Genomic DNA, 25,887 nt, shown 5'->3' with positions numbered 1-25,887 from the left:
TCAGAACTACTCTACAGTATAACTGAACGCCACTCAGAACTCCTCTACATTATAACTAAATGCCACTCAGAACTCATCCACAGTATAACTGAAGGACACTCAGCCCTCCTCCACAGTATGAGCTTAGAGATGCGTGGTATGTGTCATAGGTATCCGGCGCTACAGAGAAAGTGCACAAAAAATCATCCGTTCTCTGATAGGACGGTGCTGAAAGGCGTAGAGACACCACACACTCTACAAATGTAAGCCGGAGCTTAACAAAACTTCTTGCTGAAGCCTCAGCACACGTGACAAGTATAAGTGTTTAAGTAAATATACACATGAAATATGAGTACATAAAGCATATCTTCTTTTTTTGAAAAACAAAGTACAATCTCTTTCTTGTCTTCTTTAATGAGACCATTCCAGGTGAAGTGTCGAGATTACAGCCAACACGTGTTTCGTCGCATCGGGAATGTGAACCCGCGACTTCCTCAAGGCTGTACAAATAAACAGAAAAAATGCCAACTCATACCGTGAACGTACATACAGTAAATGCAATCCACAGTAGTCAACATACAGTTTGGTATCGTGATTCCAAACATAGTGAGTAGTTTCACGATTTTCCAGCACACGGTATGAGTTGGCATTTTTTCTGTTTATTTGTACAGCCTTGAGGAAGTCGCGGGTTCACATTCCCGATGCGACGAAACACGTGTTGGCTGTAATCTCGACACTTCACCTGGAATGGTCTCATTAAAGAAGACAAGAAAGAGATTGTACTTTGTTTTTCAAAAAAAGAAGATATGCTTTATGTACTCATATTTCATGTGTATATTTACTTAAACACTTATACTTATACTTGTCACGTGTGCTGAGGCTTCAGCAAGAAGCCTCCTCCACAGTATAACTGAACGCCACTCAGAGCTCCTACACAGTATAACTGAACGCCACTCACAACTCCTCCACAGAATAACTGAACGCCACTCGGAAGTCGGTTCACTGACAAAATATCGAAGTAAAAAAATATAGAAGTAAAAAATATCTATGTAAAAAGATAGAATGCAAAAATATCTACTCCCTATCCTTAAACAGGTAAGTACAAAAATATTGTTAAAAAATTATTGATGTAAAAAAATATAGGTGTACAAAATATCGAATTTATATATGCATATAAAATAAAATAATAAATATTAAGGGCCTCATGTAGGTAGCGAAATACCGGTCGGTAACGGCCGATTTTCGGTAAATATGCCGTTACCGACCGGTATGCAGACAAGTGAGATGTAGGAGTCCAAAAACCACTTTTCGGTAAATATGAGGCGGTAAATACCGATTCATAGTTACCGAATTCCAAAATACCGATTCATATTTACCGAATACATAATTAACGAATCGGTAAATATGAAGTGGTAAATATGAAGTGGTAAAAATTTAAAATGACATGTAGGAGCAGGCGGTAATTAAGAAATCCAGGAAAATCGGTAAATAAGAGTCGGTAATTAACACGGATTGAAAGCAGGTGGTAACCATCAACAATGCACATAAGCAATCCCAAAATGCAACAGCGTGGACAACATGGCCGCCATGTACGTCATTGCAAGGCGCCTACGTCTACAGGCAGCAGGACTGAGGGTGTGGCGACGGAAGGAACAAATCTACAGACAGCGCATCACACTATTACAGCTGACTGATGCAGAGATACATGAGAGGTACAGGCTACACCCCGAAACCATCATGGACCTGATAAGGGACCTGCACCCACTCCTGGACCAGCCAACAAGAAGGGCGCACGCCATACCACCACATGTGCAGGTGCTCTGCAGCCTACATCTACTGGCATCCGGCAGTTATCAGGTGGTGATAGCTGCGGTGGGTGGTGTATCCCAGAGTTGCCTGTCCCGTTTCTTCAGGAAGTTCCTGGATGCCATGATGCAGAGAATGCACCACTACATAAGCTTCCCAAACACACAGGCTGCACTGCAGAAAACAAAAACAGACTTTTATCACATGGCACAGTTCCCCCATGTCATCGGCTGTATTGATGGTACACACATCCCAATCTGTCCACCAGCTGATACAGAGCACATCTACAGGAACAGGAAGTCCACCCACTCCATCAATGTGCAGGTGATCTGTGATGCAGGGAACATCATCACAGATATTGTTGCAAAGTTTCCTGGGAGCACCCACGACTCTTACATCTTCCAGAATAGTGGGATCTACACACGACTGAGTGCCGGCGAATTCGGAGAGGGATACCTGCTGGGTAAGTAACAGTGACGCCCCTTGAAACCTGCAAATCAGAGTGTATAGAGGCATGTAACTGATGGTTCCCTCTTACTCATCCAGGCGACAGTGCATATGCATGCCGTTCATTCATCCTCACTCCCTACCTACACCCAGCAACCCAGAGTGAGAGACGATACAACGTGGCCCACAAAACAACACGCAATGTGGTGGAGCGCACGTTTGGACTACTGAAGAGCAGGTTCCGCTGCCTCCACAAGAGCGGAGGCGCACGCCAGTACAAACCCATCACCTGCTGCAAGATTATTGCCACTTGTGCAATGCTGCACAACCTTGCCACGAAAAAAGGTACAGATGTGGAACTAACATATTTTGAGGACAACGAGGATGAGTCAGGCCAGCCAGAGGGCAGCGCAGCTAGAGTGCCAACTGCAATCGATGGGAGAGAGAGACGGGCAGAGATCACATGCAACTATTTCTGAGTAAGTGAGGGGACACAGCGAGTTGTGAGAAGTCATGACGTAGTTTAATGTGGCACCACGCCATGAACACATGAACAGGCCAATCTGGCAATATACCATCTATACAAGGAGTATGTCCAGGGTTACGTCACCCAATGGGAAGTGGCTAAGCAGGGCCACATCAATGTTTGCGCATACGCGCTGCAGTGGTGGATTGCACGGCCTGTGCATCCTCACTAAAGCCAACCCCAAGCCGCCTGCTGCTCCTGCGTGCTTCTGGGACGGGGGGTGTGATGCTGCTGCTGGTGTCGATGCGCTCCGCAGCATCCCCTGCAGCAGTTGTCGACGCCTGACTAGTCAATAGCACCCCTAGTGCACTTGTCACCTGCACCATCCCCCGAGACAGGTCGCTGCAGCACTGTGTTAGGCCCTCCTGCATCGTCACAGAGCGCCGGCAAAGTAGGGAAGTCGCAGTTGCCAGACGGTTGAGTGCCCTGCTGGTAGTGTCCCTTCTCTGGCGTTCCCAGCGCCGTGCTTCGATGTCAGCATCTAATTTGCTGCACAACTGCTGGATTGACTGGGACATGTCCCGAATGCCCGCAGCCATGCCGCCAATGTTTGTGTCCATGTTGACTAAGCTTGTCTTCATCACCCGCATGTGCCTCTGGACTGACATAACTGCCTTTGATTGCAGGCGCTGTTGCTTCAACATTTGGCCCTCGAGCCCCAAGAAGACACCATGGCCGTCAGTGGGTGCTGGTGGACTCTGGACACGCGACCTGCGGCGCCCTCTTGCTCCCGTCTGTGCTGCCTGTGAGGTGTGGGGCACAGTGGGATGGCTCCCTTCCTGGTGCCCGGTGCGGTCTTCTGGGCCCATGCTGTCGTCTGACGAGGTGTCGAAGGCTCGTAGCCTGGCTGCTGGACGCCTCCTCATTCTCACACCTGCAAGCGGAGATGTGGCCGGTGATTCGAACATGAGTGGCGATGCTGGCTGTGGTTGTGGTGATGCTGGCTCTCGGTGAGGTGATGCTGGCTCTGTGTGCGGCGAGGCTGGCTGTGTTGGTGGTGCGGCTGCCAGTGGGCCTGCTCCCTGGTCTGAACTCGTGCTGGCTAGAGGTGATTTTTGTGGCAGGTGTGCCGTCTCCCCTGCAGCATGCCCTGTACTGCATGATGTCACATCTGTGGACAGAAAAACAACATTGGCTCAGTGTCCCCGAAGGGCTGCATTGCAAGCGTCACAATAAATCATTTCACATTCCAATCTGTCCTCTGTCTCCTTGTGCCTCGAGTGCGTGACATGCCCTGTTGCCCTGTGACATTTACGTCATGGTTAGTGTTGCCCTGACTACATCTCCCGGAATGCATTGCCTGTCTGCACTGACACGTGTGGACTGCAGTGTGATTCTCGTTTCACAATGGGGGATGTGGGATAGGGGTAGGGGGGGCTACATTGCTGTGCTTTCGTCTTACCTTGGTGTGTTGCGGCTCTGGCAGAGCTGTCGGCGTCCCCAAGACCCACGACGCTCTCTTGCTCGATTGTGGCCGCCACCAGCTCCTCCAGTTCGGTGAGGGCAGGTGCCCTGTTGGTTCCACCTCCGGTCTGGCTGGCCTCCTTCTGGATGTCGCCCATCTTCCTCTTGGTCACAATCCTCAGGTCATACCAGCGCTTTTTGAGGACCTCAATGTCCCTGTGGGTCACTCCCACAGCATTGACCTGCGCCTGGATGGCCAGCCATATGTTGCGCTTTTCGGCCTCAGGCACTTGCAGGGATTGCCTCCCAAACAGCTTCTGGTGCTGCTTCACCACCTCCTCCACCAGCACCTGGAGTTCCTTGGGGCTGAATTTGAGCTTCCTCCTCCTTTCCCCTCCGTCTTTCTGTGTTCTCTGGCTGGACATGCTGTTCGTTTCCCGCTCGCACATGCAACTGCTCCCTGCCTCTCCTCTGCACTCCAAGCCTCTCCAGGGTCGGCTAATTATGTACACCTGCCTGGGTGTGGCCACGTCGGCTAATTGTGTACACCTGCCTGGGTGTGGGCAGTTCCTGGTTGGGTGGGCTGTCGTTGCACAGGATTAGCTGTTTCGTCAAGTCATGTGCTGTTATTTACCGAATCCGTACATACCGATTCGGTATTTTCCGATTCGGTGGATACCACCTCGGTCTTTTCCGAATCGGTAGATACCACCTCGGTATTTTCCGATTCGGTAATTATCACCTCGGTATTTACCGATTCGGTGAATTCCGATTCGTATTTACCGAATGTTACCGAATCGGTAACTGTTACCGAATTTTTACCTACATATAACTTACCGATTCTAATTTACCGATTCGGTACGGCTCGGTATTTAAGAACCGGTAAAATTTATTTACCTACATGAGGCCCTAAATATGTTAAATATTAAAATAAATCTAAAAAATAAAGTAGATTTGATATAAATAAATAAAAAATAACCTTAATTAAAAAAGTTTAAACACACATACATAATAATTAATATATTTCCTTTAAAACATTTGATAAACTATTAATTTTAATTTATTTTATAATTTTAAAATTATATAAAAACTTACATATATATATATGTATATGTATATATATTACCTACTGGCGGTCGCCAGTAGGTAGTTATAGTTAGGACCACGTTTCCATAGGAAAACCTCAACATTCTATTTTGAATAACTTTGGCGCCGGTCGACGAATCCTCGCGAATTTCTCAAAATAGGTGGGGCGCTACGCTCCGCTCCTACCCTGAAAGTCTCGGGGGGATTCGTCAAGCGGGGGCTGAGATAAAAGGGGGGTCCCAAAACGCGTTTTTCCCATGCATTTTTCCATAGGACCTTTAGAACGAGCTACAGCCCGAACGGCTGAACAGAATTACTAGAAATTTGGCAGAGAGGTAGTCCCTAGGTCAAGGAAGTGCCTTTTGTAGGTTTGGTGTAAATCTGTTCAGTAGATTCTGAGAAAATAGCCTTTAAATCAATATATATATCTGAGCCCGCTTACGGTACGCTTACGGTACGCTTACCGTACGCTTACCGTAAGCTTACGGTGGCGTGCGCGAGCGCGATTCTGATTGGCTCTTAGATCTTAGTAAACATTCGAATCGGCCGAAACCAGGAAGCGGCGTCCGCCATTTTGTCTCTCGCACTGAGTGTTGTTTATCAAACATGATGGCCAAAAACATGTTACGGGGCTGTTTTGACAACTCCCTCCCACATAGTCATGTTGAGGGAGTCCCCAAACATCCCCCAAGAGCAAAAACGGTTTTATTTTTTTTTCGGCAATTTCGCGGGGTACGCTTACCGTACGCTTACCGTACGCTTACCGTAAGCTTACCGTACGCTTACGGTAAAAAAATAAAAATAAAAAAAACACTATCCACACTTACCCCACCCCCTGTGCTTTTGGTGGCCGCAGGCCACCAAATGTGCAGGGCTTATTAATAGAGAAAAAAAACGTAATTTTGGCAACATGAAATTATAAAATCGAAATAAAAAAAACACTATCCACATTGACCTCACCCCCTGTGCTTTTGGTGGCCGAAGGCCACCAAATGTACAGGGCTTATTAAAGTTGATAAAAACCGTGCACGGAACGAACTGCGTTAAGTGGGCGCGCACGCCACAAATGGCGTAAAGTAACTTAGCATTTAAAAAACCGTACAAATTCACTGAAAAAACCATAGGTTTCACACACGTTATAGTTAGGAAATAGCATTTAAAAAACCTTGCTAATTCACTGAAAAAACCATAGGTTTCACACATGTTATAGTTAGCTGGACATTTTACTGATAAAAAACCAATGAAATTCCCCCGTTATAGTTACTGTAGGCAACTATAACTCACGCGACCGTAATCCTCTGCTGATGACATATGTGTCTTTATGAAAAAAAAATATTTGTAATATATGTATAGCTAAAATTTAATGGAAGAAGATATGGGCAAATAAGTGTCTAAATACAGTATTAGCATCAGCAGAGGATTGCGGTCGCGTGAGTTATAGTTGCCTACAGTAACTATAACGGGGGAATTTCATTGGTTTTTTATCAGTAAAATGTCCAGCTAACTATAACATGTGTGAAACCTATGGTTTTTTCAGTGAATATATATATATATATATATATATATATATATATATATATATATATATATATCACTTAAAAAACCATAGGTTTCACACAAGTTATAGTTAGCTGTACATTTCACTCGTAAAAAACCAATGAAATTCCACGTTATAGTTAGATCAGGTAACTATAACTTGCGCGACCGCAATGCACAATGTGTCATTTGAGATGTCATCATTGATGTGATGAGTGATGTCACTGACCATGTCATGAGTGATGTAATATGTGATGTCATCAGCAGTGGATTGCGGTCGCGCAAGTTATAGTTACCTGATCTAACTATAACGTGGAATTTCATTGGTTTTTTACGAGTGAAATGTACAGCTAACTATAACTTGTGTGAAACCTATGGTTTTTTCAGTGAATTTGTACCGAGTGCCCACCTTGCGCATTTCGTACCGTGCACGCCACGCCATTTTTTACAAAATATCAATTGGTTTTTTCTCCCTTGGGGGTCCTTAGATCTATATATTAAATGTGATTGTTAATTTTTTTTTTTTTTTTTTTTTTTTACCGTACGCGTACGGTAAGCTTACCGTAAGCGCACTCCGCGATTTTTTTTTTAAATTATTAAATTTATTTTTCATACTTTTTGGTCCTTTGTGAACCCCCTGACGAACGCTAGGGGGTCTGCAACTCTCTTCGTTGCCCTCTTTTCATGTTATCAACCTTTGTTTTTCAGTGCGAGAGACAGAAAATGGCGGCCGATACTTCCTGGTTTCGACCGATTCGAATGTTTACTTTGATCTAACAACCAATCAGAATCGCGCTCGCGCACGTCACCGTACGCGTACGGTAAGCTTACCGTAAGCGCACGGAGCGCGCTTACAGATATATATATTGATTTAAATGCTATTTTCTCTGAAACTACTGAACAGATTTACACCAGACCTACAAAAGGCACTTCCTTGACCTGCGGACTACCTCTCTGCCAAATTTCAAGTAATTCTGTTCAGCCGTTCGGGCTGTAACTGTGTCTAAAGGTCCTATGGAAAAATGCATGGGGAAAACGCGTTTTGGGACCCCCCTTTTTTCTCAGCCCCCGCTTGACGAATCACCCCGAGACTTTCAGGGTAGGAGCGGAGCATAGCGCCCCATTAGTTTTGAAAATTTCGCGACGATTCGTCGACCGGGGCCAAAGTTATTCCAAATAGAATGTTGCGGATTTCCTATGGAAACAGGGTCCTAACTATAACTATCTACTGGCGACCGCCAGTAGATAATATATATACCAATAACATAAAATCTAATAAAAAAACATTCTATTATAAATGAAAACATTAAACTATTTAAAAATCTTCAAACTTACATTTCACACTTCAGTGAGTGCAACAGTAGGGAAAGTGTTGCATAGCGGAGGGGTAAAAATTACTATTCCAACTCCAGTGATTGCAACAGTAGAGAAAGTGTTGGATAGCGGAGGGATAAAAATTACTGTTCCCACTCCAGTGAGTGCAACAGTAGGGAAAGTGTTGGATAGCGGTGGGGTAAAAATTACTATTCCCAGTCCCGTTAGTGCAACAGTAGAGAAAGTGTTGGATAACGGAGGGGTAAAAATTACTATTCCCACTCATGTTGGAGAACGGAGGGATAAAAATTACTGTTCCCACTCCAGTGAGTGCAACAGTAGGGAAATCGTTGAATAGTGGCAGGATAAAATGTACTATTCCCACTCCAATAATTGCAAAAGTAGGGAAAGTGTTGGATAGCCGAGGGGTAAAAATTACTATTCCCACTCCAGTGAGTGCAACAGTAGGGAAAGTGTTGGATTTCAGAGGAGTAACAACTAATATTCTCACTCCAGTCAGTTCAAAATTAAAAACAAACTAAATTTGAACAACAATAAAAATATTTTAAAAACAACATAAATTAAAAACTATATATAAATATGTTACAAATCCAAATATAAATATATGTAATATTAAAAAAATACATTTTATCATGTTAAATACATATAACAAATACCTGCAAATGTCATATTAAATAAAAGAAAAAAATATTTCCAAACAAATATGTTTAATTAAAATTTATTTAGAAACAAAAACATTAATTATTACATAAAATAACTTTTTTATTTCATACCCTATAACACCACACAATTCACAACACACATCTAAATTAAAAAGAAATACTTCCTCAACTAACATAATTAATGACTAATTAAAGAAAGATTATTAATTTTTCAAAACTCAAAAAAATAATTTCATTTCCCACACGTTACCCCTATAATCCCCACAACCCACAGTTAAAATTAAACTATAAAAAAATTAATTAAACAATCAAAACTTATTTTCAATTAAAAAACGAATAGTATTTATCATCTAATTATAAAGTAACTAAAATTAATTTACTCCCCACACTATACCCCCATAACAATAAAACCCACACACAAAAAATAAACAAATACCTTCATTAAATATAAATTAATTAATATTAATGATCAACTAATTTTTAATTAACTAAACAAAAATTATTTGGCACTGTTTACCCCTATAAACCCTACAACCCACACCTAAAATTAATTACACAAATTCCATATTTAATTTTCAATAAATTAGTTAATATTGATTAACAACTGATTATTAAACATAAACTACTTCCCACCCTTTACCCCATAAATCGCACAACCTGCACCTAAAAAATATTACACAATTACCATAATTAATTATCAACTAATTAATATGAATTAACAACCAATTAATAATTACAAATATATTACTTCCCACCATTAACGCTATAAAATCTAGATTAAATGAATAAAAAACTATTCATTCATGTATTATAATTAAATTACTTCCCACCCTATTTCCCTATAAACCCACAACCAGCTACGGAACTAAAAATGTAAAATGTAATTAAAATAAAATTCTTAAATACTAAAAATCTAACACATATATTAAAAAACATAAACAATACTTATGCAAAAAAAATACATCACATACATTTAAAATATAAACTAAAATACATAACACTAATTAAAAAATAAACATTTTAAACATCTATATTTTTGCAAACAATATTAATGACTTCTATATTTTTTTTAAATGATATTTCTTACCCTAAATTCAATATTCTTGACCACGATATTCTTGCTGTCGATATTTCTGAATCATATCTCCAGCTCGATATTTGGGTAAGTCGACATTTCCAACTCAATATTGTGTCTCAGCACCCTCCACAGTACAGCTGAATGGCTCTCAGCAGTCCTCCACAGTTTGACTGAATGCAGCTTGGCACTCGTCCAAAGTACAGTTGAACACCAATTAGCATTCCTCCATGGTATAACTGAATGCCACTCAGAACTCCCCCAAAGTACAGCTGAATGCAACTTGGCACTCATCCAATGTACACCTGAACGCCATTTAGCACTCCTCCACAGCATAGCTGAATGCCACTCTGTACTCCTCCACAGTATGACTGAATGCCAGTCAACACTCTTCCACAGTATAGCTGAATGCCAAGCGCACTCCTCGTCACTATCACTGAATGACACTCTGCACTCCTTCACAGTATAACTGAACGCCACTTGGCACTCTTCCACAGTATGGCTGAATGCCACTTAGCACTCCTGCACAGTACAACTGAATGACACTCGCAACTCCTCCACAGTATAACTGAACACCACTCTGAACTCCTTCGCAGTATAACTGAACGCCACTCGGAACTCCTCTACAGTACAACTGAGCATCACTCGGCACTCCTCCACAGTACAGCTTAATGCCACTCCGCACTCCTCCACAGAATAACTGAACGTCACTTCCCACTCTTCCACAGTATAGCTGAATGTCTCTCAGCACTCCATCACTGTATAACTGAATGCCACTCTGTACTCCTCCACAGGATAACTGAATGCCACTTGGCCCTCCTCCACAGTATAGCTGAAGCCACTCGGCACTCCTTCACAGTACAGTTGAATGACACTTGGTACTCCTCCACAATATGACTGAATGTCACTCGGCACTCCTTCACAGTATATCTGAATGTCACTTGGCACTCCTTCACTGTAAGGCTATATGCCAATCGGCACGCCTCCAAAGGAGGACTGAACGACCCTCAGCACTCCTCCACAGGATGACTGAACGCCACTGAGCACTCCTCCACAGGAAGACTGAACGCCACTGAGCATTCCTCCACAGGAAGACTGAACGCCACTGAGCACTCCTCCACAGGATAGCTGAACGCCACTGAGCATTCCTCCACAGGAAGACTGAACGCCACTGAGCACTCCTCCACAGGATAGCTGAACACCATTCCGCACTACTCCACAGGATAGCTCAATGCCACCTGGCGCTCATTCGGAGCTTGGCGTGATGTTCCCTCAGCACTCCTCCCCAGCACAGCCTACTACTGCGCCAGCACCGCTACACTGCACAATTCAAAGATCTCACAACTGCCTTGTGCAGCAACACGTAATGTCTCTAATCACCCTTGCACATCACTGAGTAATGCTACTTCAACATCCATGCACTGCACAAAACAATGCTCACTAGGGCACCCCTGCAAAGCATAGCTTAACGTCATTCAGCAGTCCTGCACTGCACAGCTGAGGGGTCCCTTGACAGTCCTGCACAGCTAGGCCCGCCTTTGGTATTTCATCAAGGCGGCACATCTCTACGTAGCTGCACAGACCCGTCTCCTCCTGCACAGACCCTCCTGCGACCACTGCACCTTCTCCCTACTCAGCACAACCTGGGCCCATGGCGTGTTGATGACTTTGCCGGCATGACCTAAAAAAATCCCGTTCTTGCACAGTACTGACTTGGTTCTCTCTTCCTGCGCAACACCACCTTTACTCACAGCACGGAGGCGTCTGCGATGGCAACGCTCTGTCCAGGCAAAGCTCTCTCCATGTGAAAGGACCAGATCCCGGCCCATCACAGCCTGGGTGCACAGTACAGGCTCTTCACAGCACGGCCTGGGCGCACAGTACACCCTCTTCACGGCACTGCCTCGGTGCACAGTACACTCTCCTCACAGTACTGCCTGGGCGCACAGTACCCTCTCTTCACAGCACTGCCTGGGTTTCACTGTAATGTCTCGCTGCACATCACTGCGTGGGTGCACAGCACACATTCTCTTTACCGCACTACTTTCTGGTCACACAGTACACTCTCTTCACGGCACTGCCTGGGCACACAGTACATTCTCTCTTCAGAGCAATACCAGGGTGCACAGTACACCCTCTTCACGGCACTGCCTGGGCTCACAAGGTGCCCCCCAAGGCCAGCATGGATCAACAATATTCTCTTCCTGCACAGCACTCTTAGGGTGCATGATATCGTCTCCGTGTGCTGCATGGATTCACACACATCTGTCCCTGCTCTGGGCTTTACCGTACTCTCTCTTTAATCATATTCACAGTACTCCCCGCCTGTGCAGAACTACTCATGGCAGCACTCTGCATCCGTACAGCACTACTCGTGACAGTACTCTTTGCCTGTGAAGCACTTCTCGTGACAGTACTCTCTGCCTGTGCAGCACTACTCGTATTCACAGTACTCTCTGCCTGTGCAGCACTACTCGTATTCACAGTACTCTCTGCCTGTGCAGCACTACTCATGACAGTACTCTGCGCCTGTGCAGCACGTCTCGGATTCACAGTACTCTCTACCTGTGCAGCACTACTTGTGACAGTACTTCCCGCCTGTGCAGCACTACTCATGACAGTACTCTGCGCCTGTGCAGCACTACTCATATTCACAGTACTCTCTGCCTGTGCAGCACTGCAGCACTACTTGTGACAGTACTTCCCGCCTGTGCAGCACTATTCATGACAGTACTCTGCGCCTGTGCAGCACTACTCATATTCACAGTACTCTCTGCCTGTGCAGCACTGCAGCACTACTTGTGACAGTACTTCCCGCCTGTGCAGCACTATTCATGACAGTACTCTCCACCTTTTCAGCACTACTCGTATTCACGGTACTCTCTGCCTGTTCAGCACTGCTCCTGACTGTACTCTCTGCTTTTTCAGCACTACTCATATTCACAGTACACTCTGCCTGTGCAGCACTGCTCATGACAGTACTCTCCCTGTCTGTGCAGCACTACTCATATTTACAGTACTCCCTGCCTCTGCAGCACTACTCCTGACAGTACTCTCCGCCTGTGAAGCACTACTCGTATTCATAGTACTCTGTGCAGCACTACTCATGGCAGTACTTTCCGCCTGTGAAGCACTACTCGTATACACAGTACTTTCTGCCTGCGTAGCACTAGTCATGACAGTACTCTTCACCTGTGCAGCTCTACTCTTATTCCCAGTACTCCCCGCCTGTGCAGTATTACTTGTGGCAGTTCTCTCTGCCTTTTCAGCACTACTCGTATTCACAGTACTCTCCGCCTGTGCAGCACTATTCATGACACTACTCTCTACCTGTGCTGCACTACTTGTATTCACAGTACTCTCCGTCTGTGCAGCACTGCTCGTGTTGGCAATACTCTCTACCTGTGCAGCACTGCAGCACTGCTCGTGACTGCAATCCCCGCCTGTGCAGTACTACTTCTGACAGTATTCCCCACCTATGCAGCACTACTTGTGGCAGTACTCTCTGCCTTTGCAGCACTACTCGTATTCACAGTACTCTCCGCCTGAGCAGCACTACCCGTGTTCACAGTGCTCTCTGCCTGTGCAGCACTACTCATGACAGTACTCTCTGCCTGTGCAGCACTACTCGTATTCAAAGTACTCTCTACCTGTGCAGCACTTCTTGTGACAGTACTCTCTGCCTGTGCAGCACTACTCGTATTCACAGTACTCTCTGCCTGTGCAGCACTACTCGTATTCACAGTACTCTCTGCCTGTGCAGCACTACTCGTATTCACAGTACTCTCTGCCTGTGCAGCACTACTCATGACAGTACTCTGCGCCTGTGCAGCACGTCTCGGATTCACAGTACTCTCTACCTGTGCAGCACTACTTGTGACAGTACTTCCCGCCTGTGCAGCACTACTCATGACAGTACTCTGCGCCTGTGCAGCACTACTCATATTCACAGTACTCTCTGCCTGTGCAGCACTGCAGCACTACTTGTGACAGTACTCCCCGCCTGTGCAGCACTACTTGTGACAGTACTCTCCACCTTTTCAGCACTACTCGTATTCACGGTACTCTCTGCCTGTTCAGCACTGCTCCTGACTGTACTCTCTGCTTTTTCAGCACTACTCATATTCACAGTACACTCTGCCTGTGCAGCACTGCTCATGACAGTACTCTCCCTGTCTGTGCAGCACTACTCATATTCACAGTACTCCCTGCCTCTGCAGCACTACTCCTGACAGTACTCTCCGCCTGTGAAGCACTACTCGTATTCATAGTACTCTGTGCAGCACTACTCATGGCAGTACTTTCCGCCTGTGAAGCACTACTCGTATACACAGTACTTTCTGCCTGCGTAGCACTAGTCATGACAGTACTCTTCACCTGTGCAGCTCTACTCTTATTCCCAGTACTCCCCGCCTGTGCAGTATTACTTGTGGCAGTTCTCTCTGCCTTTTCAGCACTACTCGTATTCACAGTACTCTCCGCCTGTGCAGCACTATTCATGACACTACTCTCTACCTGTGCTGCACTACTTGTATTCACAGTACTCTCCGCCTGTGCAGCACTGCTCGTGTTGGCAATACTCTCTACCTGTGCAGCACTGCAGCACTGCTCGTGACTGCAATCCCCGCCTGTGCAGTACTACTTCTGACAGTATTCCCCACCTATGCAGCACTACTTGTGGCAGTACTCTCTGCCTTTGCAGCACTACTCGTATTCACAGTACTCTCCGCCTGAGCAGCACTACCCGTGTTCACAGTGCTCTCTGCCTGTGCAGCACTACTCATGACAGTACTCTCTGCCTGTGCAGCACTACTCGTATTCAAAGTACTCTCTACCTGTGCAGCACTGCAGGACTGCTTGTGACAGTACTCCCGGCCTGTGCAGTACTACTTGTGACACTATTCCCCACCTGTGCAGCACTACTTGTGGCAGTACTCTCCGCCTTTGCAGCACTACTCATGATAGTACTCTCCACCTGAGCAGCACTACTCGTGTTCACAGTACTCTCTGCCTGAGCCGCACTACTCATTACAGTACTCTCTGTCTGTGCAGCACTACTCATATTCACAGTACTCTCTGTCTTTGCAGCACTACTCATGACAGCTCTCTCTGTCTGTGCAGCACTACACATATACACAGTACTCTCTGCCTGTGCAGCATTACTCGTATACACAGTATTCTCTGACTGTGCAGCACTACTCATGAAAGTGCTCTGAGCCTGTTTAGCACTACTCGTATTCATAGTACTCTCTGCCTGTGCAGCACTGCAGCACTAATTCGGACAGTACTCCACGCCTGTGCAGCACTACACATATACACAGTAGTGTCTGCCTGTGCAGCATTACTCGTATACACAGTACTCTCTGCCTGTGCACCACCACTCATGACAGTACTCTCTGCCTGTGCTGCACTACTTGTATTCACAGTACTCACCGCCTGTGCAGCACTACTCGTGTTGGCAATACTCTCTACCTGTGCAGCAATGCAGCACTGCTCATGACTGTAATCCCCGCCTGTGCAGTACTACTTCTGACAGTATTCCCCACGTGTTCAGCACTACTTGTGCAGTACTCTCCGCCTTTGCAGCACTACTCATATTCACAGTACTCTCCACCTGAGCAGCACTACTTTTGTTCACAGTACTCTCTGCCTGAGCAGCACTACTCATGACAGTTCTCTCTGTCTGTGCAGCACTACTCATATTCACTGTACTCTCTGCCTGTGCAGCACTGCAGCACTACTTGTGACAGTACTCCCCACCTGTGCAGCACTACTTGTGAGAGTACTCTCTGCCTTTTTAGCACTACTCGTATTCACAGTACTCTCCGCCTGAGCAGCACTACTCGTGACTCAACTCTCTGTGCAGCACTTCTGACAGTACTCACAGTCTGTGCAACACTACTCGTATTTACAGTACTCTCTGCCTGTGCAGCCCTACTTGAGTTTACGGTACTCTCTTCCTGTGCAGCACCACTCATGACAGTACTCTCCGCCTGTGCAGCAATACTCGTGTTGGCAATACTCTGTACCTGTGCAGCACTGCAGCAATGCTCGTGACAGCAGTCCCCACCTGTGTAGTACTACTTGTCACAGTACTCTAGGCATTTTCAGCACTACTCGTGTTCACAGTACTCTCTGACTGTGCAGCACTACTCATGACACTACTCTCTGTCTGTGCAGCACTACTCATGACAGTACTCTCCCCGTCTATGCAGAACTATTCGTATTCAGAGTACTCTCTGCCTGTGCAGCACTACTCATGACAGTACTCTCCCCGTCTATGCAGCACTACTCGTATTCACAGTATTCCCCGCCTGTGTAGCACTACTTGTGACAGTACGCTCCTACTGAGCAGCACTACTCTTGTTCACAGTACTCTCCCCCTGTGCAGCACTACTCATGACAGTACTCTCCCCCTGTGCAGCACTGCTCGTGCTGGCAATTCTCTCCCGCTGCACACCGATGGTCGGCTTCCCAGTAATCCTCTCCCTGCATGCACTGCCTGGGGTCACAGTTTCCTGTATGGCACTTGTATGTTCACAATAGCCACTGCTTTCCCTGCACTGCCTGGATGCACGGCAGCGTCTTCTCGCATAGCACTGCCTCTTTTCACGGTACTCCCTCCCTGCGTGCACTGCCTGGGTACACAGGTCTCCGCATTGCACTATTTTGTTCACAATACTCTTCCTGCACTGCACTCGTTCTGTTTGCAGCACTCTCCTTGCACCACAGTCACTGGGATCACAGTAAACTCTACGTGTGACATCACCTCCTGTGTACACAGTACTAACTCACTTAGTTAGGTCTGTGCTGTGCACGGTTTCTGTTTACAGCACTCTCCCTGCTCTGCCTGAGTTCACAGCACGCTCTCTGTATTCAAGGCACTCTCCCGGAACCCGCTGCCAGCGTTAAGACTTCACTGCATGGCACTGTATTCCTCACAGTACTCTCCCCTTGCACTGTGTTTACAGCACTCTCCCAGCACGCACTGCCCGGGTTGGCATTTCTCTATACGGCGCTATGGCCTCCCTGCACTGTGCTGTCTCTGTTCAGATCACTCCACTGCACCTCGCTGCTGGGTGTACAGTGAGCTCATCCTGGATATTTCCTGGCTTACAACTCTCTCACCGTGTACAGCACTCTTTGAGTTCGTGGTACTCACCTCCTGGGCAGCACTCTCTCTCCCTGCACATCACTGCATGTGTTCACGGTGCTCTCTTTCTGCATGTACTGCCAGGTTTGACAGTGTTCTGTGAGGCACTGTATTGTTCAAAGTACATTCTCTCCGCACTGCACTGTCTTTGTTCAGAGCACTCTCCACACACTGCACTGCTTCGCTTCGGAGTACCCCTCATTATACTGCATCGTCTGTGTTCACTGCATTCTTACTGCCTAGGAAGAAAGATGTCTCCATATCATCTTGTTGTTCACAGCACTATGACTCTGCACTGCCTGTGTCCATAGCCCTTTCCCTGCATACCCTGCCTCGGTAGAGAGTTGTTCGCATGGCACTGTGTTGTTCGCAGTACTCCCCACCCCCGACCCCCCCCCTGCGGCGCACTGCACTGAGTCTGTACGCCGGACTGTCGCTGCATGTACTACCTGAGCTGAGAGTTCACTGCATGGCATCATGTTCACAGTACGCCCGCCCTACACTGCAATTTTCTGTTCACAGCACTCTTCCTGCACTGCACCGTCTGTGTTCACAGTGACCTCTCACTGCTCTCTCGTGCCTGTGTTCATTGAGCTCCAACTGCACGCACTGCCCAGGTTCAGAGTACCCTCTGCCTCTACTGCACTGCCTTGTATTCACAGCACCCTCCCTGCACGCACTGCCCAGGTTCAGAGTACCCTCTGCCTCTACTGCACTGTCATGTATTCACAGCACCCTCCCTGCACGCACTGCCCAGGTTCAGAGTACCCTCTGCCTCTACTCCACTGTCACGTATGCACAGCACCTGCCCTGCACGCACTGCCGAGGTACTCACTACTCTCTGCATCTACTGCACTGTCCTGTATGCACAGCACCCTCCCTGGAAGCACTGCCGAGGTACTCACTACTCTCTGCATCTACTGCACTGTCCTGTATGCACAGCACCCTCCCTGCACGCACTGCCGAGGTACTCACTGCCCTCTCCCTATACTGCACTGCCCTGTATTCACAGCACCCTCTCTGAACGCACTGCGGCGGTTCAGAATACCCTCTGCCTCTACTGCACTGCTCTGTGTTCACAGCACCCTCCCTGCGCGCACTGCCCAGGTTCAGATCACCCTCTGCCTCTACTGCACTGTCCTATATGCACAGAACCCTCCCTGCACGCACTGCGGAGGTACTTACTACCCTCTGCCTCTACTACACTGTCCTCTATTCACAGCACCCTCCCTGCACGCACTGCCGAGGTTCTCACTACCCTCAAGCCTGTGGGTGTGAGGGTGCGCTGAACGGTACACTCTCACCCCCACTGCACTCAAAACACTCTGCCTGCACTCGTTGTGTGTGTTCACAGTTTTCTTCAAGGCGCTGTTCTGTTCACAGTATTCGCTCCCGGCACCGCATTATCAGTATTTACAGCACTGCCTCTGCACGCGCTGCCTGGGCGTTCTCTTCAGGGCACTGTGTTGCTCACAACACTCTCACTCAGCACTGCACGATCTCTCTTCGTAGTATATGCCCTGCATGGACTGCCTGGATTCACAGTACCCTCCCCCTCTACTGCACTATCTCTGTTCACAGCACTCTCCCCCCACGTCCTGCCATGAGTTTACAGTACCCTCCCCCTCTACTGCACTGTCTGTGTTCACTGCACTCTTCACGCACAGCCTGGGTTGAGAGTTATGAGCATGACGCTGTGTTGTTCACAGTACGCTCCCCTCTGCACTGCATGGCTTCTGTTCGCAGTACTCTACCTGCACAGCACTCTCTCTCTGCAGGCACTGCCTGGGTTAAGAGTTCTCTGCGCAGCACTCTGTCCCTGCATTGCCTGTGTTCACAGCAGTTCTCTGCCTGGCACTGCCGAAGTTCGGGACTGTGTGAGACAAATACCCCTTTCCGTGACCCCGTCCACGAACGCCAACACACAAATAACAACCACCCCTCCCCTCCCCCCCCCCCCCCTCCTGCACCCCACCTCCCCAATTCACAGGGAGAAGTTTTGAGCGGCAAAACCATGGAGAGCCCCTTTTCCCCGCCTTCCTGTGCACTGCGCTGCTGGACCACGGAAACGTCCGTGCCCCCAAGGCGTCTGCGCATTCAGCTGCTTAAGTTACATACATCTCTTCTGCTTCTCCGGGAGTATTGAATAAACGAGTGAACAGGTGGATGGAAGGGCAGGTGAAAGAATGAAACAATGTAAGATGGATGGGTGGATGGATGAGTGAAAGGGAGATAAGGTGTATGAGGGAAATGGAGGATGGATGGAAGGGAGATATGGTGTATTAGTGAAAGGGAGGATGGATGGTGGATGGATTGATGGATGGATGAATGAATGAGTGAAAGGATGGATGGATGTAAGAATGGAAGAGTGAAAGGGATAGAGTGTGTACGAGTGAAAGGGAGAGAGAAAGTATGAGTGAAAGGGAGGATGATGGAATGGATGAATGAAGGAATGGTAGATGGATACATGCATGGATGAATGAGTGAAAAGATGCATGGAAGAATGGAAGAGTGAAAGGGAGAGAGGGTGCATGAGTGAAAGGGAGAATGAATGAATAGATGGAATGGTGGATGAATAGATGCATGCATGAATGAGTGAAACGATGGATGTAAGAATGGAAGAGTGGAAGAGTGAAAGGGAAAGATGTATGAGTGAAAGGGAAAGATGGTGTATGTGTGAAAGGGAGGATGGATGGATGGGTGGGTGGGTGGGTGGATGGATAGATGGGTGGGTGGATGGATGGAACACTTCAGCTTTAAACGCCATGAGGAGCAGTAGATCGGTTCGGAGTGTGTCAGCCTCTTGAATGAAGTAACCAATGACCATCCATACGAAAGTACAAAAGGCGAGAAGTATGGTTCTCCAGCCACCACATCCAGGCGCCTATATTCGGGGGGGGGGGAGGGGGTCCACTACTGCACCTCTAAAGAGGTCCCGATTAAATCATTTGCGCACATCGAACCGGCATCCCCAAAAGATGTGCCAACAAATAAAGATGCCAGTCTTCGGAAGACGACTTGGAATCCACGTAATGCCTCCCACCCCAACATCTAAACAGTGTCCGAAAACCTGTCTAGAAAGCGCCCAGATGACCCACTGTGGTGCTACCTCTATATAAATGCTTATATCGCTACACAACCAGACATGACATCCAATTCTTCAGATAACACGTCTGCTAAATAAATGGCACAGTAAGGGACTGCCACGAGCTGTTTTGCTGCATTCCATAAAATCCATCACTTTCAGATGACGCTGGGGTCTAGAGCGCAAAATTACCGTCTGTGGAATGAGGATGGTCTGAGATCGAATCCCGGCTCCCCCTGCTTAACTGTACAGAGTGATCTTTGGCAAAATACTTCACTTTTGTGTGTCCCCAGTTCCAATTTCTGCCAATGTTGGGAGTGGTTAAGAATAACGGCTTGATTACAAAGTTTTCAATTTACAAAGCCCTCCAGCTCACAAAATGTGGAACAATGGAATGCCTGCCAGCGATTAATTCGGATTATTTCCATGATTGATTAATAATAAAACCTCCGCCAAGGGTTCGTCTGCACATCGACAAGGAGAAGAAAGCACATGTCCGCTTATCCAGGTGCACCTACCTTAGGGGTGTGCGCCCGTGCATCCGTTGAAGGGACAGACTCCCATGCGGACGGGGTAGGGGTGCTTAGGGTCTCCCCAGGATCCGCTGTGCTCTAGTCTCCCTCCGAGATGCGCTCCTGCGAGCCTCTCGCGCGGATGCTGGCCGTTATAAGGGGGCTTCTCCGCTGCGGGTATCATCCCGGTGCAGCCTATGGGAGGGACTGCTGCGCTCCGCGCATCGACGTACACCAGGAGATGGTGAATCACCCTGTGGGGTGGGGGGGGGGGAGGCAACGGGGGGACACTCCTCGGGTGACACAGGGTGTGAGCTGCCACAGGGGTGTCCGCAATAAAGCGGACACACACCCCTCGGGTGACACAGGGGTATTCGGCATAAATAGCAAGGCACAGCTCTCGGGTGACACAGGGTGTTACTTGCCACAGGGGTATCCGGTATGAAAAGCGGACACACACCCCTCGGGTGACACAGAGCGTGCCCGGCCACAGGGGTATCCGGAATACATAGCAGACACACACCCCTCGGGTGACACATGCGACCTGCCACAGAGGTATCCGGCATACATAGCAGACACACAACCCTCGGGTGACACAGAGTGTGACCGGCTAAAGGGGTATACGGAATACATAGCAGACACACACCCCTCGGGTGACACAGGTGGCCTGCCACAGAGGTATACGGCATTCATAGCGGATACACACCCCTTAGGTGACACAGGATGTCATCTGGCATACATAGCAGACACACACCCCTCGGGTGACACATGTGACCTGCCACAGAGGTGTACGGCATTCATAGCGGATACACACCCCTCGGGTGACACGGGGTGTTATCTGGCATACATAGCAGACAAACACCCCTCGGGTGACACATGTGACCTGCCACAGAGGTATCCGGCATACATAGCGGATGCACACCCCTTCGGCGACACAGGATGTTAGCTGGCATACATAGCAGACACACACACCTCGGGTGACACAGGTGACCTGCCATAGAGGTGTACGGCATTCATAGCGGATACACACACCCCGGGTGACACAGAGTGTTATCTGGCATACAAAGCGCATTAAACACCCCTCGGAGTTACACTGGGTGTGACGTGCCACAGGGGTATCCGGTATACACAGCGGAGTCTCATCCCTCGGGTGACACAGAGTTATCCGGCACACACCTCACTGATACAATTGGGTGTTCTAGAGAACCAGGCATTCATAGCGGGTACACGCACCTCGGTTGTAACCTGTCATAGAGGCACAGTGACAGGCCTGGTATCCAACCGCTATATAATAGGTACACCCTCCAAAGGATAGGGGCACACGACCCCAAGGGTGGACTGAGGCATTGCTTAATTTGAGCCGCAGGCTTCCGATGCTGGACACCGCACTAAATTGCCAACATATGCGCTTGTGACAGTCTGCCACATGGTGGCGCTGTCTGGCTAATTTAGAGATGACCACAACACTAGTTAATTATTAATTCCATATGCATAAAAAATGACTATTATCTGTCACCCAAGCCATTCTTATAGCTCTGGGGGACTGGAATAGTCTGAATTGTCACACTTATAGAAGTGTGATGGCTAGCACTTGTGGTGTTACTATCATTGGCAGCGCCGGCAGGGGCAATGTGTGGCGCAAGTTGCAGTGGCCTCCCGACGAGAGCCCTGGCACTTAAAAAAAAAATAGACACTGATCTGAGTGTAGCCTGCCACAGTGGCAGTCCGGTATACATAGCAGTTACACACACTCATCCAGGGGTATACACTGTGTAACCTATCACTGGGATACATATGCTGTACACTGTACAGCATATGTCCGGTATATAAAGCAGGTGCATTCTTCCCGGAGGCAGCACTCACTTCACGGATGTACAGGGTGTAAACTTCCCCAGGGGGACAATTGAACCCACCCGATGCACCCACAGGGGGTGGTCCCCACATGGTCTCGTAGTCTTTAACCACATCAGTACAAGTTTTGGTACACCGAGCCCTAGGATACACAGGGTTGCAAATATCTCAGGATGCCAAGGGCTCACCAGCTCCCCCACGGATAACTGGGAATACAACTAGGTTAGAGATGCAGAAAGGGTACAGCCATCCTAGGAAGAAGCAGGGAGTGCACTTACCTGTGGACTCCACACGGAGTATACCCACATGAGGAATACACGGGAATGTCACGGAAGTATTGAACCCCCATGCGGTGCACTCACGCTGGGATGCACAGGTTCTACGCCTAACACTATGACACTAGACACACTGAGGCTAAACTCACCCATGGACTACACTGGGGGTACACTTACCCATGAGATCCCCTGGTTACCCCAAGTCTCAAGGTCATACAGTGCGTGCATCTGCCCCGAGGAGACCCCATGGTAAAATACCTCTGGTAAACAGGTGGGCTACAGCCTCCCCGGGAGGATCTACGCCGAGGATACACAGGGACACAGCTACCCCTGGAATACAGGCGTGGTTCATCAACCCCAGGCATACACAGGATGCGATCCACATTACATGCTTTCTATGAATGCACAGGCTACGCAGCTACCCCAGAGATGCATAGGCATGCGGCCATGCTGGCTATACATAGCGAGTACACCCACCCCAGGAATACACAAGATGCACAATTACCTCCGGAACATACAATGTGTACACCCAACCCATGGTGACACCGGGTGTGCTACAAAGGGTGCACACCTACCCCCGAGGACCAGGTCGGACTGGCCTATAGAGCAATCGGACATTGCACGATTAGCTGGTCTGGCAGGTGAGTGTATGGCCGTTTTTGGCTGGTGTGGGTCTGTTGTATGGTCTGCTGGGTTCAATTTTTATTGTTGATTTCCCTGATATTAAAAATACATTGTCTGCAGCAAGATCACACCCATGCAGTCTTCCATACCTTACAAAACACCTACACCGTGTGTCTTTACAAGTTCAAACATGTCCCAGTTTGCACACATGGTCCACATATTATTTTAGGGATCTGATTAACTAGTAAGGGCCCCGTTTATTTTGGTGCCCGGGACAATTTTCTGTCCCAGTTCGAACCTGCCAAGGACAGGCAGGGATACAACAAACCCACGACCTCGTAAAGGGTATTCAAACCCCAGGGAGAAACAGGTAAACTTACCTGTGGGCTCCACGGGTAGAATACACAACCGAGTCATGCACACGGTGCACACATACGCTTTGTATTACTGAGAGGGCTCCAGAAGGGGGATGCTATCCTGGGAATCCCCCCTGTCCCGGAAGTGTGGAAGGACAATTCTTGGGGGCTAGGGTGTCGGCTGGTCTTGACCGTCGCTCTCTGATGGGTCGTTTTGATGGGCAGTTAGCGCAGGTGGTGGCAGGATGCTCAGCGGTCCTTTCTTTTTTGGGGCCGGTGCTGAAAGGACAGCTCCGTACGGGCAGGGTGTAATTGGCTCAATATCTCCTTTCCCGCGCCCAGTAGTGCTGAGAGGAAAGCTCCCTGGAGAGTGTCTTGACTAACCAAAGATACCCCTCACCTGGGGGAAGTTTGTTTTTGAAGACACCCTTCCAGGACAGGAGACTTGGTGCTCTCGGACCTTCATGCACAGTGATGATAATGTGGGAGCCACAGGCAAAGTTGGGTCACTGCCCACGGCCTACCTCCTGAACTTCCGATGAGGGGGCAGTTAAGAGCCACAGGGTGGGATAAGTAACCCGATGCCCCTAGAGTCATACTGGGATTTGCTGAAGGGACAGCCAAGCAGAAGGAGGCGCCTAGTCGCCACGAGGGCCCGCTCTCTCACCCGGTGCTGCTGATGGGGTAGCTCGATGAGGAGGAACATAGCAGGCACGAGGCCTCTCTCGTCCCACGCCGTAGTGCTGAAGGGACAGCTCCATAAGGAGGCGTGCTGCTCTGGCGCCTCTCGTGTCCTTCCGGGTGGTGCTGAAGGGATAGAGACGGGGATGAGAGAGCGGCTACCCGGGGATGCCTCCCTTAGCCCGTTGGTTCTGAATGGACAGCTCCCTGCGACACTCCCCAGAGGTTGAACAGAGAGCTATAGCCAGGGCCAATGGTATTAAGCGGCAGGGGATGGACAAACTATGAGACATGATTAAGTAAAGTATTCGGCAAGAAAAGGTAAATTATGCAGCGTGATGCGGCAATTTTGCGATAGTATTACTTCATTATTTTGTCATTTTTACACTTTCTAGACTTTGGTTGTACTTCATTAGTGGCAGTTTAAGACTCAAATATAGCAATAAGCAAAAGAAAGGTGACTTGTCAGCCTTGGTCAATGGCATTCCACTGCCCACTACGCTGTTCCTGCGTTTTTACTAACATTCGAACCGTTTGAGCTAGAATCAATTTGTTTTGTTAAAATCTGAAGATTATACAGATGGTGGATTATGCGGCGAATGTGTCAAATATGAAATTATGCAAAAAATGTCACACCCACACAATCACATACTTCCAATGGCCCTGGCTATAGCACAGGGGCTTACAGCCACTGTTGAGGTTTATGGGAGAGAAAACAAAGCAGTAGAGACACTCCAGCGACATCTCACAGATTGGCATTATAGAAGGAGCCTCTGGTAGCTTTAAACTAAGATAAAATGCTCGACGTTTGGAATGTTTACCTTTGTAATCCATTGGAAAGTGCAACATTTGTTGGTATTCAGGAAACGCCACAGGGATCCTGTCTGAAAAAATTGGGCTTGATTCGACAGCAAGCGTACCAAGTGATTTTTGCAATTTAGCCGCTGATGTATGGTGCAGTACAGAAGGGGGTATTACACCCTACCATGGTGTAGCACGCTCATGCTAACAATAAGAGACTGCACATAGGGCAAGACACGTATTCATCAGTGCTAAATGGCCTGGACGTGAATTTCCACTCATCTCATAGAGTTTTTCCCACTCCAGCGATAGACTATACTTTCTTATCCTATGCACTTTTCAAATCAGCAAGTGATTTTAGGATTGGAATGTTAGAACTCAACCCAAAAGAAAAACCATCAAAAGCAACTAACGGAACCAACAACTAAAAGGAAACATCTATCAGGCACACAAATAACCAAAAAATGCATCCCCCAACAACCCAAACTGGTAAATTAAGGGAAATAAAAAGGGAAATCAATAGAACAGTCCGCAGACTCCGTCAAAAAGGCCCAGACACAGAACACAGATGGAACTGAGGAAACTAAAATGTAGTAAGAGCAAAATTATTTGGTGAATAAAACAAGAAAACACAGAGAAAATATTGGCCAAACTGTTATACGATGCAAAAGCCAACAACAGTGCGAGATTCTG

The 25,887-nt window shown here is 47.7% G+C and overlaps 1 protein-coding gene across 2 annotated transcripts in view; it reads right to left on the bottom strand.

The window, feature by feature from the left end:
* The window catches only part of LOC146776434 (thyrotropin-releasing hormone receptor-like), a 508,281-nt gene that overhangs the window by 117,784 nt on the left and 364,610 nt on the right, over positions 1 to 25,887 (bottom strand). The window contains exon 1 of one of the 2 annotated variants that reach the window (XM_085638956.1): positions 20,613 to 20,746. The exons of the other annotated variant lie outside the window; for it this stretch is intronic. The gene's annotated coding sequence lies outside the window, so the exon portion shown is untranslated. Of the gene's footprint in view, positions 1 to 20,612; positions 20,747 to 25,887 lie in introns of those variants that run through there. 2 annotated transcript variants of the gene reach the window in all.

Source organism: Triturus cristatus, chromosome 12 (genome assembly GCF_964204655.1).
Source record: "Triturus cristatus chromosome 12, aTriCri1.1, whole genome shotgun sequence".
In the NCBI taxonomy this organism is placed as follows: domain Eukaryota; kingdom Metazoa; phylum Chordata; class Amphibia; order Caudata; family Salamandridae; genus Triturus; species Triturus cristatus.
This window is presented reverse-complemented; position numbering and strand designations above follow the sequence as displayed.